Source organism: Macaca nemestrina, chromosome 18, assembly GCF_043159975.1.
Source record: "Macaca nemestrina isolate mMacNem1 chromosome 18, mMacNem.hap1, whole genome shotgun sequence".
In the NCBI taxonomy this organism is placed as follows: Eukaryota; Metazoa; Chordata; class Mammalia; order Primates; family Cercopithecidae; genus Macaca; species Macaca nemestrina.
The window spans coordinates 52,093,034-52,110,197 of NC_092142.1; the positions used below are offsets into that span (position 1 = coordinate 52,093,034).

Consider the following 17,164-nt stretch of genomic DNA (forward strand, 5'->3'; position numbering starts at 1 on the left):
TTTTTGAGATTAATAGAAATTTGTCAGTAATGACCAAAGTCCCAAGGCCTATTGATAGGGGATATACATCATAAGTAGAGCCTTAAGCTATTACTTTCTTAGTATTCCTTAGGTTGACGACTTCAGGAAGGGCACTAAGAGGCTAAATGATCTTAAGGTAGTGGGAAATTGGGTTTTATATCTTTATTTTATACCATTAGTAAGAAAAAATTTTAAATAATTTGTGATATTCTAAGAAAAGCAGATTTGAATTTCTCAAAGATTTGAGTGAAATCACATTTGGAGGATATAGTAGTGAAGATGTGTCAAGTTTGACTGAATTTGAAATGCTAAGTAAGTGGATTTGGTAAACATGAAATCACTGCGTAGAAACTTACATCTAGTATTAAGCTACTTTAAATGAATCAGAAAAAGAAGAAAAGCCATAGGGAAGAAAATTCAAGGTATGGTTTCATAGAAGTGAAGAAAATTTCCAGGAGGTGAAGGGGTTAATTGAACTGAGTTCAGAAGATTCTTAAAGCACTCAAAGCCTAAGTGGTATGTAATAAATGGGAACACATAGACAATTAGAGGCTTCATATAGAAGACAGAATTTGTGTTTAGCTTTTGTTGTCACTTTGGTTAGTGATAACTTTTCTTAGTGGTCAAAGATGGATTGAGAGAGCCATTTGGGGCCGGGCGCGGTGGCTCAAGCCTGTAATCCCAGCACTTTGGGAGGCCGAGACGGGCGGATCACGAGGTCAGGAGATCGAGAGACGATCCCGGCTAACACGGTGAAACCCCGTCTCTACTAAAAAATACAAAAAAAAAAAAAAAAGCCATTTGGATTTGTCTAGGAGGTTGTTAGTTACCTTTGAAAGTACACATTTATGGGAACAAGCTGCAGAGTACAAGAAGTTAACAAGTAAATAGGTATTTAGAAAATGGAGGCAGCAGATCACTTATTTTCAATATTTGGCATTTGATGGAAGAATAGAAATAGGATGATTCGGTTTTTACATTTGTGTTAAGGTAGGGAAGGTTGGTCTGCTGATGCTCAAAGGCAGAAGAGAAGCAAGCAATTGCAAAGAGGCAATTAAAGATCCTGGAAAGGGGGACTGTGGGAAGGCATAAGTCTTTTTGAAAGGCTAGATGGAATGTTTTTTTGAGGTAAACGATCTGTCTTTGGAAAAGAGCCATGTTTTCTAAGAATAGCTGGAAGAAAAAGGACATAGATACAAAGATAGATATAGTGCTTCCTTCTGAAAAGATGGTTATTTAGTAAATTTCAGCAGGAAAATCTCAGAAAACAAATTGTCCTTAGGTAAGAATGGGGAAGTTAGGACTGAAGGCTTGAGGGGAGAGAACATAAAATAGCTACAGTGAGATAGCCTAGTAACAGAGGAATATATTTTAAAATTTCTAAGGCAAAAGAAGGGCTATATTGAAGGTAAAGTGTATAAATTAATATTAACCTTGTATTAATAAGGTGCTAGTCATATAATAAATACTACAAATATAAATAGTCAGAAAATGTTAATTTAATTGAACCAAGGATTGACAATAAAATTACAGTGGTGATGGTAATACAGTATGGTAGGTTGAATGAATGAAAAAAGTCACAAGAGTATTGAAGGTGATAAGAGAACAGTATTGGAGATTATTTAAGGCAAAATAATCTGAGGAGGTCTGGAGAAGCCTGTTGATCATGGGAAAGTTTAAATGACTGTATGCTGTTGGGAAAGCAGAAAAGAGATGCTGGCGGTGACGGATATGAGAGGGAAAGCTACGTTTGGTTAAGCACTTACAACTGTATTTTGAGCATATTCTTTCAAAATCCTGTGACAACTCTGCAAAGTAGGTGGTAATGATAATCAACCTGAGTCGCAGTCTTTAACTCTTCTATTTAAAGCCTTCGAAAATAATGCATCTGGGTGATACAGTGGCTCACATCTGTAATCCCAGCACTTTGGGAGGCTGAGGTGGGTGGATTGCTTGAGCCTAGGGGTTCCACACCAGCCTGGACAACATGGCAAAACCCTGACTCTACAAAAAAAACAAAAATAAAAATTAGCCAGGTGTGGTGGTGCGTAGTTCCAGGTACTCTGGAGGCTGAGGTGGGAGAATTGCTTGAGCCCAGGAGGCAGAGATTGCAGTGAACTGAGATGGACCACTACACTCCAATGTGGGCAACATCAAGACTGTGTCTTAAAAAAAAGAAAAAGAAAAATTCTGCATTTAAGTTAATTTTCTATTTTTAATATTAATTGAAATTTAGCATTAGAATAAATACTTAGGCCGGGTGTGGTGGCTCATGCCCATGATCCAGGTACTTTGGGAGGCTGAGGTGGGTGGATCACTTGAGGCCAGGTGTTCGAGACCAGCCTGGCCAACGTGGCGAAACCCCATCTAAAACTAAAAATACAAAAGGTTAGCCGGGTGTGGTGGCACGCGCCTGTAATCCCAGCTATAGAGGTTGCAGTGAGCTGAGATCATGCCACTGCACTCCTGCCTAGGCGACAGAGCACAACTCTGTCTCAAAAAAAAAAAAAAAAATTTAAACTTGATTTTGTTTGGGTGTAATGTTCAGGACCACTTTAATTAAACAACTAGACCTGACTCAGTGGCAACTGGGAAATTTGTCATCTATTTTCAGTATCAGCCCAAAATTAGTTACCCTCAATCAGTTTTTATCATGATTAGAGATGAGATTGTATTTGTTTGAGACAGAGTCTTGCTCATCTCCGGTGCTGGAGCGCAGTAGCATAGATCATAGCTCACTGCATCCTCAACCTTTTGAGCTCCAGGGATTCCCTAACCTCAGCCTCCCAAGTCACTGGGACCACAGGCATATGCCAACACACCTGGCTAATATTTAAAAAATGTTTTGGAGAGACTGGGTCTTGCTATGTTGCCTAGGCTGGTCTTGAACTCCTGGGCTGAAGTGATTCTACAGCCTTGGAATCCCAAAGTGGAGATTATGTTTTTAAGAGTTTTCCTTTCTGTGACATGCAAAGCAAGACTAAAAAGTGAGAGTGCCAACAAAGTAAATAATTTAGTAAATGGCTATCTGCAGAGGGAGATGTTAGTAAGCAAGCATTAGATGAGTGCCATTTAGCTTTGTCCTTTTGCTTATGTCCTTTGGTTTAAATTATTTTAAACCAAAGATTTCTTTGTTTTTTAAAAACCTTACATGAAAGCTCAATTTGTAAAATAAAACCAAAATATTCAGGATGAGAGCTTATTGGGAGGAAATGGAGGGAAAGAAGGCCTAAGTCCTCTCTTCATTTGGATGGTTAAAGATTACCCAGTACTCCGAGAAGCCCAATTTGAAAACACAGAATGTTTACGCAGTGCTTTATGTGTATTATTTTACAGTCATTTTTTTGAGACCAGTACTGTTATAATCCCCATTTACAGATGAAGAACTGAGCTTCAAAATGATTGTCTTGCCTAGGATTACATAGCTGGTAAGTGATGAAGTCAGGATTCCAGCCTTGCCATTCTGTTTCCAGAGCCTGTAAAACTATGCTATAGGATCCCTTGTAGAATTCCTTTTCAATGAAAGTAGGATTCTTTCACTGAGGGACATGTGAGAATTAAAGTTTAAATTGGATTACTGGGGCTTTAAAAAATTTGTAAAAATATCCATAGCCAAGTTAATAATTTTAACTCTTTAAGTGTACAGTTCAGTGGGGGCATTCTTAAAGTCATGAAAATGGTATGTTGTTGCTTAATGCTTTTGAATCTTAACTTTTAGAATAATGTAAGGATTGAGGAGTTTAGTTATTTTTTTATGTCATGGCATTATTGAATTCCTAAAAGCATATGAGTATTTACTATGTGACAGGAATTAAATTAGTAGATGTTAGGGATACAAAGATATTCAAATAAGAAGCAACCTCTGCACTCATCTTGTTTAGTAGGAAAAACAGACATGTAGACCAAGAATGATAAAATAGTGTGTAAAATATGGAATACAAAAAAAATGAGTGTATAATAGCTTGAAATGTTTGAGTGTGTAAAGGCTTCCCAAAGATGGTACCTGAGTTTAATCGTGAAGATATTACTTTGTTAAGAGGAAGGCTGGTGGAAGGGGTGATGGTGCAGGCATAGAGAACATATTAATGTGTCGTGGAAATATAGATTACCTATGAGAGTAGCAAATAAGAGTGGAGAGGCATTGATAACTTTAGGGAAGGAATAAAATAGCAAGTATATACGTTGAGAGGGCAAAGATAAATTTAGGTATCATAAAATATGATATAGATTGGTATAACATTTTTAAATTTTTTAATGAAAATACATTCAATACTATTAGATATAGCAGGCTTGGATCTTGGTAATATTTCAGTAAGTTGACAAAGAATCTTAATCTATGTTTTTAATTTTATAGGTTGATGAGAGGGAAATAGATAATTTTTTAGTACTTACTATGTTTTAGGACTTTGAATATATATATTTTTTCTTCTTTGAGATGGAGTTTCATCATGTCACCCAGGCTGGTCTCAAACTTTTGGGCTCAAGAGATCTGCCTGCCTTGCCCTCCCAAAGTGCTAGGATTACAGACGTGAGCCCCTGTGCCCATCCCGAATATTTTCTTTCTGAACTCTGCAGCCTTTCTAAACCCTGTGATGTAGACAGACTGAGGTTTGTTTGTTTTTTGTAGAGATGGGACTGTGTTGCCTAGGCTGATCTCGAGCTTCTGCCCTCAAGCAATCCTCCCACCTCAGCCTCCCAAAGAGCTGGGATTACAGGCATGAGCCACTGTGCCCAGCTTAGACTGAGAGGTTTTAAGAACTACTCAGCGTTACACAGCTTAGAATTAACAGTTAGAATTTGAATCCACACCTAAGCTCCTTCAGCTATGTCATGACTGGCTCATATTTGCCAGATATTTGTCTAATTGATTGGTGAATCTAATTTATTTTCTAATTAAACAGTCACATGTTGTCTTAGTCCATTTTATGTTGCTCTAACAATACAACAGACTGGTTGATTTATACAGAAAAGAAATTTATTACGGTTTTGGAGGCTGGGAAGTCCAAGGTCAAGAGACCTGCATCTGGTATAAGATGCCTTACAAGCATTCACAAGAAGGCCCTCTGATGCAAGGCCTTCTGCTGCATCATCCTGTAGTAGAAGGCAGAGGGGGAAGAGAGCAAGATGTGACTGAATTTGATTTTCTTTTTTGTAACAAGCCCACTCTTGATAACTAACCTACTCCTGTGATAACATTAATCCATTCATGAGGGCAGAGGCCTCATGACCTAATCACCTCTTATTAGGCCCCACCTCAAAACATTGTTGCTTTGAGGACTGAGTTTCCAACACCTAAACTTTGGGGGACATATTCAAACTATAGCGAGTGTATAGATAATGCAGTTGGATTATCAGAAACATGTCAAAGATACATAGAGCAGAGTTACAGATGGGGCTTAATAAAGTAGTATACACACAGAATACGTGGCATTAAAGCCCCTTATGTGGGCTTTCCTAATGATTTTATTTATTTATTATTTTATTTTATTTATTTTATTTTATTTTATTTTGGAGGCGGAGACTCGCTCTGTCGCCCATGCTGGAATGCAGAGGCGTGTTCACGCCATTCTCCTGCCTCAGCCGCCCGGGTTCATGCCATTCTCCTGCCTCAGCCTCCCCAGTAGCTGGGACTACAGGCCCCGCCACCACGCCCGGCTAATTTTTTGTGTTTTTAGTAGAGACGGGTTTTCACTGTGTTGGCCAGCATGGTCTCTATCTCCTGGCCTCAGGATCCACCCACCTAGGCCTCCCAAAGTGCTGGGATTACAGGCGTGAGCCACTGCGCCCAGCCTCATAATGATTTTATATATTTTACATTAATAGAACACCTAAGGATTTGCTAATTAGCTACTGAAAATAATTTAGAAGGATACTTCTGGATAAATATTACAAGTTGGATTATTTTTCTTTTAGTTTCTGATTTTTGCTAGGACTCATGCTGTTACATGTTAAGGTCATATTAGACTGAAAAATAAAAGAATGAGGTCAGTGATACTCCCACAATTAATGTAATGACCTTTTTCAGCATTTAAAAAATTTTTCCTTATTCTTGCCCATTACGCAAACATTTTTTTTTTTTTAAGGGATTTTAGGCGTAGGACATTATGAATGATCTCCTGAAGTGGGGGAAAAATAGCATGATATCTTTTGTAAATCAAAAAAAAAATTTAATTAAATCTCAGGTAAGTTTTTGTTTTTAGATATGGAGCTTACTGCTTCATAGCTTTTTTGCATTTATTCTATAATCAGGATGAAGCTTTGCTCCCAATGAAGCTTATGTCTGTGTTTTGGTTAGGGTAGCGGTGGTGTTTTAACTCTTTTCTTGGGAGACTATGAAGGTTTTAAATTTCTGAATATAAATATAGAAAATAACCCAAAGTGTAGAGTATAAGACACCTTTACAAGCATCCAATTAAAACTTGTCATTGATGAGGAAACAGGGCCAGAGTTGAATATGTTGTCACATATTCAGTTACTACCAGAGGTTAGAATTTTGGTCCCTGATAAGAAAACAACAATTCTAATAAGTTTTAATTTATGTTTTGGGGTAGTAAAATTTCTCTCTTGGAACCTTTTGTCCTACTTTAAAAATGTCTGTTGTGGCCTGGGAAACATAGTGAGACCCTGTCTACAAATATATATATATAATTTTTTTTTTTTTTTTTAAGATGGAGTCTGGCTCTGTTGCCCAGGCTGGAGTGCAGTGGCACTATCTTGGCTCACCACAACCTCTGCCTCCCAGGTTGAAGCGATTCTCCCGCCTCAGCCTCCCGAGTAGCTAAGACTACAGGCGCCCACAATGCCCAGCAAATTTTTGTATTTTTAGTAGAGACGGGGTTTCATTATGTAGGCCAGGCTGATCTTGAACTCCTGACCTCATGATTCGCCTGCCTCAGCCTCTCGAAATGCTGGGATTACAGGTGTGAGCCACAACGCCTGGCCTACAAAATATTTTTTATAATTAGCCAGGCATGGTGGCACATGCCTTTAGTCTCAGCTACTCCGGAGGCAGAGGTGGGAGGTTCACTTGAGTGCAGGAAGTCAAGGCTACAGTGAGCTATGATCATACCACTGTACTCCAGCCTGGGCAACAAAACAAGACCCTGTCTCAAGAAAAAAAAAAAAAAGTTCATTTAGAATTGTAAGTAATGATTAAGTCAATTAAGCAAAGATATATGTCCATATAAAAGAATTACTTTCAGAATACTTTGGTTAGAAGTTTTCTAAGCAGGTTGAGCGCAGTGGCTCATGCCTGTAATCCCAGCACTTGTTTTGTTTGTTTGTTGTTGTTGTTTGTTTGTTTGAGACGGAGTTTAGCTCTTTTTGCCCAGGCTGGAGGGCAATGGTGCTATCTCAGCTCACTGCAACCTCCGCCTCCCAGGTTCAAGTGATTCTCCTGCCTCAACCTCCCTTGTAGCTGGGATTATAGGCATGCACCACCATGCCTTGCTAATTTTGTATCTTTAGTAGAAATGGGATTTCTCCATGTTGATCAGGCTGGTCTCGAACTACCGACCTCAGGTGACCCGTCCGCCTCAAGGCCTTTCAAAGTGCTGGGATTACAGGCGTGAGCCACCACGCCCGGCCAATCCCAGCACTTTGGGAGGCTGAGACAGGTGGATCACCTGAGGTCAGGAATATGAGACCAGCCTGGCCAACATGGTGAAACCCTGTCTCTACTAAAAATACAAAATTAGCTGAGCGTGGTGGAGGGCACCTGTAATTCCAGCTACTCAGGAGGCTGAGACAGGAGAATTGCTTGAACCCAGGAGGCAGAGGTTGCAGTGAGCCGGGATTGCACCATTAGCCTGGGTGACAAGAGCAAAACTCCATCTTAAAAAAAAAAATTTTTCTAAGCAGTATAGGGCTGGCTGAAAATTGGGTCACAGTTTGGGATTTGCTATCCAGACATCTTGTACTCTACCTTTTTAAAAATAGCTAAGTATACGCCAAAAACAAGATTCTATAATAGAGCATATTTCATCTTCATGAAAAAACAATAGTACCAGGGCCATAATATACGTATAACGGAATATTAGCCTTAAGAAGGAAAGATACTCTGACACATGCTAGCTACAACATGGAAGAACCTTCAGGACGTTATGCTAAGTGAAACAGACCAGTCACAAAAAGAGAAATCCTATATGATTGTACTTATATGAGTTGTCTAGAGTTGTCATGTTCATGGAAATGACAGTAGATGGTGATTGCCAGGAGTAAGGGTTAAGAGAAGTGGTGGGTAATGGGTATAGAGTTAAAATTTTATGGTTGGGCGCAGTGGTTCACACCTGTAATCCCAGCACTTTGCGAGGCCAAGGCGGGCGGATCACGAGGTCAGGAGTTTGAGACCAGCCTGAGCAAAATGGTGAAACCCTGTCTCTACTAAAAATAAAAAAAAATTTAGTCAGGCATGGTGACGGGTGCCTGTAATCCTAGCTACTCAGGAGGCTGAGGCAGGAGAATCACTTGAACCCGGGAGGTGGAGGTTGCAGTGAGCTGAGATCATGCCATTGCACTCCAGGCTGGGTGAGAGTGAGACTCTGCCTCAAAAAAAAAGAAAAAAAAAAAAAAAAGAAAAAAATGTATATATGATTAAAAAGTTCCAGAGATTGGTGCACAACAGTGAGAATATACTTAACACTACCGAACTGTATACTTAAAAATGGTTAGCATAGACTTGGCTCATGCCTGTAATCCCAGCATGTTGGGAGGCCAAGGCAGGTGGATCACTTGAGGCCAGGAGTTTGAGACCAGCCTGGCCAACATGGCAAAACCCCATCTCTACAAACAATACAAAAATTAGCCAGGTATGGTGACACATGCCTATAATCCCAGCTACTTGGGAGGCTGAGGCACGAGAATCTCTTGAGCCTGGGAGGCAGAAGTTGAAGTGAGCTGAGATCGTACCACTACACTCTAGCCTGGGGGACAGAGTGAGACTGTCTCCAAAGAAAAAAAAAAGTTAGAATGGTCACTTTTGTTACACGTATTTTACCACATTAAAAAAGGGTTTTTAATGGGCCGTAAACTCAATGTCCAAGTAATCATTGTTGCTACCTTTTTTTAAAGTTTCACAAAAGATTTTTTTTAAAACCCAGTTTCTGCCTTATGTAGCATTCCCTCTCCCTCACCAAAAAAAAAGTTTGTCATTTTCATGAATAAATACTTATTATCTGATACTGTGTGCTACTATTTAGTAGATACTAACGATACATCATGTAAAAATTACTGACTTAAATTTTATGGTGAATATAGGCTTTAAGATAATATGTAAACTCTAGAATGTTAGCTAGTACTAAGACAGAAAAATAAAGCAAGGAAGGGGGAGTGAAGCATCGGAGGGGAAATGATGACATTTTAGAAAGGGCAATCAGGAAAGGCCTCACTAGGAAAGTCACTTTTGAGAAAAGAACTTGCTGTAATGAAGAACGGTACATTGAGCAGAGGGAACAGTAAACACAAAGTCCTGGAATATCGTACATTCCTGGCTTTCAAGATTGTTTTTAATTGTAGGATCCATATGACAAAATGTGCTACTTTAACTGTCAAGTGTACAGTGCAGTGGCATCAACTTCGTTCGCAATGTTGTACAACCATCACCACTACCTGTTTCCATTTTTTTTTTTTTACCACCTCAAAGCACTGTACCCATTACCAAATAACTTCTACTCTCCCCTTCCTCTAGCCCCATTAACCTCTAATCTAGTTTTATGTACCTTCTGTCTCTGAATTTTCCTATTCTAGATGCTTCATATAAGTGGAATATTTGCTTTGTGTTTGCCTGCTAATATCTCTGAACATAGTGTCCTCAGGGTTCATCCATGTTGTAGCATGTATCAAAACTTTATTACTTTTTATGGCTGAGTAAGATTCTATTATAAATATCTTTTGATGGACACTGATTGTTTTCAGCTTTTGTCTATTGTGAATAATGCTGCTATGAGTGTTTGTGTACAAGTTCTCTATTTGAGTCCCTATTTTCAGTTGCTTTCGGTGAATAGTATATACCTAGGAGTGAATTTGCTGGGTTATAAGGTAATTCTCTGTTTAACTTTTTTAAATGTTTTGTTATTTAGGCCAGGCATGGTGGTTCATACCTGTAATCCCAGCACTTTAGGAGGCTGAGGCGGGTGGCTCACCTGAGGTCAGGAGTTCGAGATCAGCCTGGCCAACACGGTGAAACCCTGTGTCTACTAAAAATACAAAAAAATTACTTGGGCATGGTGGTGGGCGCCTGTAATCCCAGCTACTTGGGAGACTGAGGCAGGAGAATCGTTTGAATCCTGGAGGCAGAGGTTGCAATGAGCCGAGATTGCACCATTGCACTCCAGCCTTGGTGTCAGTGAGACTCCGCCTCCAAAAAATATATATATATATAAAATTTTCCTTTGTTATTTGTTTGTTTTTGGTTTTTAGAGACAAAGTCTCACCTTGTCACCTAGGCAGAAGTGCAGTGGTACAGTCATAGCTCACTGCAGCCTTGGCCTCCTGGTCTCAAGCAGTCCTCCCGCCTCAGCCTCCTGAGTAGCTGGGACTACAGGCATACATGTACCTGTCTGGCTTGTTTAACTTTTTGAGGGACCACCACACTATTTTCCACAGTAGCTATACCATTTTATATTCCTACCAGAAATGTATGAGGGTTTCAGTTTCTTCACATCTTCTCCAACGCTTGTTTATTTTTTATACCATTCCTAGTAGGTGTGAAGTGATATCTCATTGTGATTTCTATTTGTGTTTCCCTAATGACTGATGTTGAGTGTCTTCATGTCCTCCTTGGACATTCCTGTATCTTTTTTGGTGAAATATCTAATGAAGTTCTTTGTCCATTTTTAAATTGGGTTGTTTGTCTTTCTGCTATTGAGTTGTAGGAGTTCTTTAAAAATTCTGGATATTAAACTCTTATCAGATATATGATTTACAAATACTTCCTTGCATTCCGTGGGTTGCCTTATTATCTTCTGCTACCTTTGGGTTTAGTTTGCTTTTCTATTTCCTTAGGGGTACAATTAGGTTATTAATTTAAGATATGTCTTTTAAAAATGTAGTTGTTCACAGGTATAACTTTCCCTCAGAGCACTCCTTTCACTGGATCTGATAAGTTTTCCTATATTGCATTTCAATTTTCACTTGCCTAAAAGTATTTTCTAATTTTCCTCATTATTTCTTCTTAGACCCATTGATTGTGGTGTGCTGTTTAATTTTTACATTTTGTGATTTTTCTAATTTGGTTTCTGCTATTGATATTTAGGTTTATTCCATTGGAGTCAGAGAGGACACTTTGTATACTTGTAATATTTTTAAATGTTTGAAGAATTGTTCTGTGGCCTACCATATGGCCAGTCCTGGAGAGTGTTTCATCTGTACTCTGGAAGAATGTATATTTTGCTATTGTTGGGTAGAGTGTCTGTATATGTCTGTTAGATCTAACTGGTTTGTAGTGTTGTTCAAGTCCTCTTTTGTTACTGATTTTCTGTCTGGTTGGTCTATTCATTATTGAAAATGAGATATTTAAGTCTCCGACTATTGTATAACTTTCTACAATTATATTGTAGAATTGTTTGTTTTTCCCTTCAATTCTGAGTATTTTTACTTCATAAATTTTGTGGGTCTGTTATTGGTGCATACATATTTATAATTGTTATATCATATTGGTAGGTTGAGTCACTTTCATCAGTGCGTAATGTCCTTCTTTGTCTCTTGTAACCTTTCTCTCTCTCTCTCTCTCGTACCCAGCCATTTTTTTATTTCAGGCTGAAGTGCAGTGGCACAATCATAGTTCACTGTAACCTCCAACTCCTGGGCTCAGGAGATCCTCCAGCCTCAGCCTCCCAGTTAGCTAGGACTACAGGTGTGCACTATCATACTGGCTAATTAAAAATATATATACATTTTTTTGTAGAAATGGGGTCTTGCTGTATTTCCCAGGCAGGTCTTGAACTCCTGGCCTCAAGCAATACTGTTACCTCAGCCTCCCAAAGTGCTGGGATTGCGGCAGGTATGAGTCACTGTGCAAGGCCTTCTTGTAACCTTTTTTGACTTACAGTATTTTGTTTGATACTAATATCCCAGCTCTCTTTTGGTTACTATTTTTATGAAATATATTTTTTCATTTCTTGTTTTTTATTCTCCTGTGACTTTGTATTTACAGTGAGCCTCTTGTGAACAGTATATAAGATGGATTATGTTTTTGTTTTCATTTTTATCCATTCTGCTAATCTCTTCCTTTTAAGTAGAAAATTTCATTCATTTACATTTAAAGTAATTATTGATAAGGAAAACCTACTTCTGTTATTTTGCTTTTTGCTTTTTAATGTCTTATATGCTCTTTGTTCCTTAATTCATCCATTACTGCCAATTTCTTATATTTAGATTTTTTTTTTTTTTTTGTAGCATGCCATTTTGATTTCCTTCTTTCTTTTTCTGTATATTTTTTAGTTATTTCCTTAATGGTTATGTTGGGGATTATAATTTTAACAAAAGTTATAACAATGTATTTTAAATGCCAAGTTAGTTTCAGTGGTATACACATGCTCAGCTCCTAAACATCTGTCTCTTCACCTTTATGTTGTTATTGTCAAAGATTACATCTGTCTACATTGAGTGCTCATTAACAGAAATTTAAAATGGGTTATTTCTTTGCCTTTAGGATCATATTTTTAAAAAAGGCATTACATACCAAAGGTACAATTATGCTGGCTTTTATATTTACCTATATAATTACCTTTAGCAGTATTCTTTGTTTCTTCATATGGCTTCAAGATATTCTCTAGTGTCTTTTCATTTTATCCTAATGGATTCCCTTAATCATGTCTTTTAGAGCAGCTCTACTAATAACAAACTCCTTTAGCTTTTATTTATCTAAATGGATCTTAATTTCTCTTCATTCTTAAAAAAATAGTTTTTTGCATAGAATTCTTAGTCAACAGTTTTTTTCTTTCAGCACTTCAAATATTTCATGTCAGTGCCTCTGGCCTTCATGGTTTCTGATGAGAAATCCACTTTTATCTTGTTGAAGCCCTCTTTTACTTGATGAGTCTTTTTTCTCTTGCCGCTTTCAAGATTCTCTTTGTCTTTTGACCAATTGACTGTAATGTGTTATGATGTGATCTCTTAGAATTTATCCTCCATGGAGTTTGTTGAGCTTCTTGGATGTGTAGATTAATGTCTTTCATCAAATTTGGGGAGTTTGGGGCCATTATTTCCTCAAATAGTCTTTCTGCCCTTTTCTCTCTCTCCTCCTTCTGGGATGCCCACAATGTATATTTTATTCTCTTGATGTTGTCTCATAGGTTTTTTGGACTCTGTTCACTTTTCTTCTTCATTTTCCCTTCCTTCCCTTCCCCTTCCCTCCTCCACTGTTTTAGATTTAAGTTGGAAAATGTTTGATTCTTGTAATAAGCGATAAAAAATTAAAACTCTCCTTCTTCTGCCTTCCTTCCCCACCTATGCGTCTACTCAAAGGCATTGCCCCAGTGATTATTTCTTCTCTCTCCTGAGTAGAGAGATGCATTCCTGTAGCTGGGACTACAGGAATGCACCATGCCTGGCTAATTTTTTTTTTTTTTTTTTTTGTAGAGACAAGGGTCCCCTCCCCTTCCCTTGTCCTGTCCTTTTCTGACAGAGTCTCGCTCTGTCACGCAGGCTGGAGTGCAGTGGCACAATCTCAGCTCTCTGCAAACTCCGCGTCTCGGGTTCAAGCGATTCTCCTGCCTCAGCCTCTCCCAAGTAGCTGGGATTACAGGCGCCTGCCATCATGCCCAGCTAGGTTTTGTATTTTTTTTTTTAGTGGAGACAGGGTTTCACCATGTTGGCCAGGTTGATCTCGAATTCCTGACCTCAGGTGATCCACCCGCCTTGGACTCCTAGAGTTCTGGGATTACAGGCATGAGCCACCACGTCCAGCCTCTTCATTATTTTTTCTTTGTGATCCTCTTGTTGGAGAATCTGGTAATTTCAATCCTTCTATCTTCAAGTCTTCAAGTTTGCTGATTATTTCTTCGGTTTGCTCAAATCTCCTGTTGAACCACGATAATGCATTTTTTATTTCAGGTATTGTACTTTTCAGCTCCATAATTTCTATTTTGTTACTTTTAAGATGTTCTGTTTCTGTATTGATATTCTTATTTTGTTCATATGCCATTTTCCTGGTTTGCTTTCATTCTTGGGCCATGGTTTCCTTTAGCTTTTTGATCATATCTAAGACACTTGATTTCAAGTTTTTGACCATCAAATCTAATGGACTTTCTTGGGGACAGTTTCTGTCAACTTTTTTCTTCCTTTGGATGGGCTTTCTTATTCTTTGTATGCTTTGAGGGTGTGTGTGTGTGTGTGTGTGTGTGTGTGTGTGTGTGTGTGTTTGGGGGCGGCAGTGCACACACACACGCGTGTGTGTGTGCGTATGTGTGTGAGAAAACCAGACCATTTAATACTGTGATGTGCTAACTTCAGAAATAAGATTTACCCCCTCCCTTAGCATTTGCTGTTCTTCATTGTTGAAGGCTGGAGTCATTCGTTTAGACATTTTTTTAAAACTATTTTCTGTATTGACTATATTGGTTGTTGTCTGAGGTCACTGAAGCCTCTATTACTTAGGTTTGTGTTTAGCTAGTGTTTTAATACAGATTTCCTTGAATGCTAGGTGTATTTTCTTTTCAGCATTCTCTTGGTTGTTGTAAATATTTGACTGTTTTCCAGAGTTGTGATAAAGTTGGTTCTGATACTTCCTGCTTGTTTTGGGTGTTTGTGAAGAGACAGGTGTTTGGAGCTGTCTACTCTGTCATTTTGCTGACTTCACTCTCTCATGCTTGGCTTTTTAGTGACCTGAGGAGGCCATTGTGGCTGAAGCAAGGGGGTGAGCAAGAGAGAAGTGCAACCAGAGATGAGGGCAGAGAGCTGTTCTGGTGGTGGTGCAGGGCCGTGCTTACAAGTCATAGTAAGGATTTCAGTTTTTCATGTGAGTGACATAAAGAGTCATTGGAGGGTTGTGAGCTGAGGAGTGTCCTGAATTAACTTGCATTTTAATGAGATCACTGTTTTGAAAGAGGGCAAGGTAAATAGCAGGCTGTTAGTTGCCAATCAAGTGTCCAAGATGAGAAGTCAAGTGGTTTGTTAGGTAAATGGGTCTAAATTTAAGGTAGAGATATATAATTAATAGATGTAAGTTTGGGAATTGCCAATATAGAGATTTTATTTAAAACCTTGAGATTGGATGAAATCACCTTGGAGGTGAGTATAGATAGAAAAGAGAAGAGGTTGGGGTCCTCCAACGTGTGTAGATTGAAATCTGTAAAAAGAGAATGAGAATAAACACTCAGAAAAGTAGGAGAGAAACCAAGTGAATATCATATATAACAATTAAATGAAGTTAAGTGTTTTAAGGAGGACTCCATGATAACTACATCAAATGCTGCTGATAGGTAATGTTAGATGAGAAGTGAAAAATGACCCTCGTATTTACTTATGTGAAGGTCCGTATGCTCTCAGGTCAGTTTGGTGAGATGATGGGAATAAAACTGAATTTCAAGAGAGAATGGCAATAAATAAATTGAAGACAGTAAACCTAACAGATTTCTCAAGTTTATGGTAAAGAGGAAGAAAGAAGGGGGAGAAAATTGAAAGGATAATAAATGGGATCAAGAGAGGGGATATTTGAAGATGAGAGAAATAACAGCTTGTTTGTATACAGATGAGAATGGGACAAATTGATGACTCAGGAGAGAGAAGAAAGAATTACTGGGGTAAAGCCTTTGAGTAGATGAGTAGGTGGGGAAGAAAGGCAGAAGGAGGAGAGTTTTAATTTTTTATTGCTCATTACAAGAATCAAACATTTTCCAACTTAAATCTAAAACAGTGGAGGAAACTTTTTAAAAGTAATATCCTTGTTTTTTGTTTTTGTTTTTGGAGACAGGGCCTTCAGGCTAGAGTGTAGTGGCTCAGTCATGGCTCACTGCAGCCTCAATCTCTCACGCTCAAGTGATCCTCCCACCTCAGCCTCCCAAATAGCTGGGACTACAGGAATGCATCATGCCCGGCTAATTTTTTTTTTTTTTTTTGGTAGAGACAAGGGTCTCATTTTGTTACCTACGCTGGTCTCGAACTCCTGGGCTTAAGCATTCCTCCCACTTCGGCCTTCCAAAGTGCTGGGATTACAGGTGTGAGCTACTGCACCTTGCCAGTTTTCAGATTTATTTGTGATATGATTCAGGAAAGCTGATCAGAAATACTTCAGCTTGTAGGTAGGAGACACAGTTATTCTGGCATGTGAGTATCTGTATGCTAGCTGGTAAGGTGCCCAGGAAAAGAGAGATCAGATCAAATAATGAATATACAGCTGAATAGAAAGAGTGCACGTCCTTACCTGCTTTAATCCTTACTGGATATAGAGTTAATCAGTTCTTGTTACCTTTTAAAGGGCTAGCCCTAAATAATTAAGGGGCAATATTGAATTCATATTAATTTAATGTTAATACCCTTTCAATTGATATTTATTACTCAAAGGTATCTGGGCTTCCTAATTTTTTGATAAAAAGTAAGAATTCTAGATATCCTAAATTTAAATTTTCAAATTTCACTAATGTTTTACTAATGTTTCCTGAGCTGTGACTTTCTAAATCTGACTCTTCCTCAAACCAAACATCACTTACTGTTATTACTGATTATAAAAACATCTTGCTTTTGTATGGAAAACATTTTAATATGCATTGTATCACTTAGTCATTGTATCAAGTATATAGGATAGTCAGAGGGTTTTTTGTTGATTCTTTAGTTTTTATATTCTTCAGGTCCCTAATAATAAGGAGCTTTGTGGATGATACTATGCATCTTCTAGAGAAGCGGTCCTCAACCTTTTTGGCACCAGGGACCGGTTTTGTGGATGGGGGTGGGGAAGTGGCGGGGTGGATGGAGGGAGATGATTTCAGGATGAGACTGTTCCACCTCAGGCATTAATTAGATTCTCATAAGGGAGCACAACCTAGATGGCTTACGTGTGCAGTTCACGATAGGGTTCACGCTGCTATGAGAATCTAATGCTGCCGTGACAGGAGGCGGAGCTCGGGCAGTAATTCTAGCCAACCTGCTGCTCACCTCATGCTGTGCAGCCTGGTTTCTAACAGGCCGCGCACCCATTCCATCTGCAGCC

The 17,164-nt window shown here is 38.7% G+C and overlaps 1 protein-coding gene across 7 annotated transcripts in view; it reads left to right on the forward strand.

The window, feature by feature from the left end:
- The window catches only part of LOC105494102 (chromodomain helicase DNA binding protein 9), a 276,902-nt gene that overhangs the window by 83,226 nt on the left and 176,512 nt on the right, over nt 1-17,164 (forward strand). The window contains exon 1 of one of the 7 annotated variants that reach the window (XM_011762221.3): nt 2,330-3,449. The exons of 5 other annotated variants lie outside the window; for them this stretch is intronic. The gene's annotated coding sequence lies outside the window, so the exon portion shown is untranslated. Of the gene's footprint in view, nt 1-2,329; nt 3,450-14,863; nt 14,978-17,164 lie in introns of those variants that run through there. One more of the 7 variants, XM_011762220.3, reaches the window with a different exon arrangement.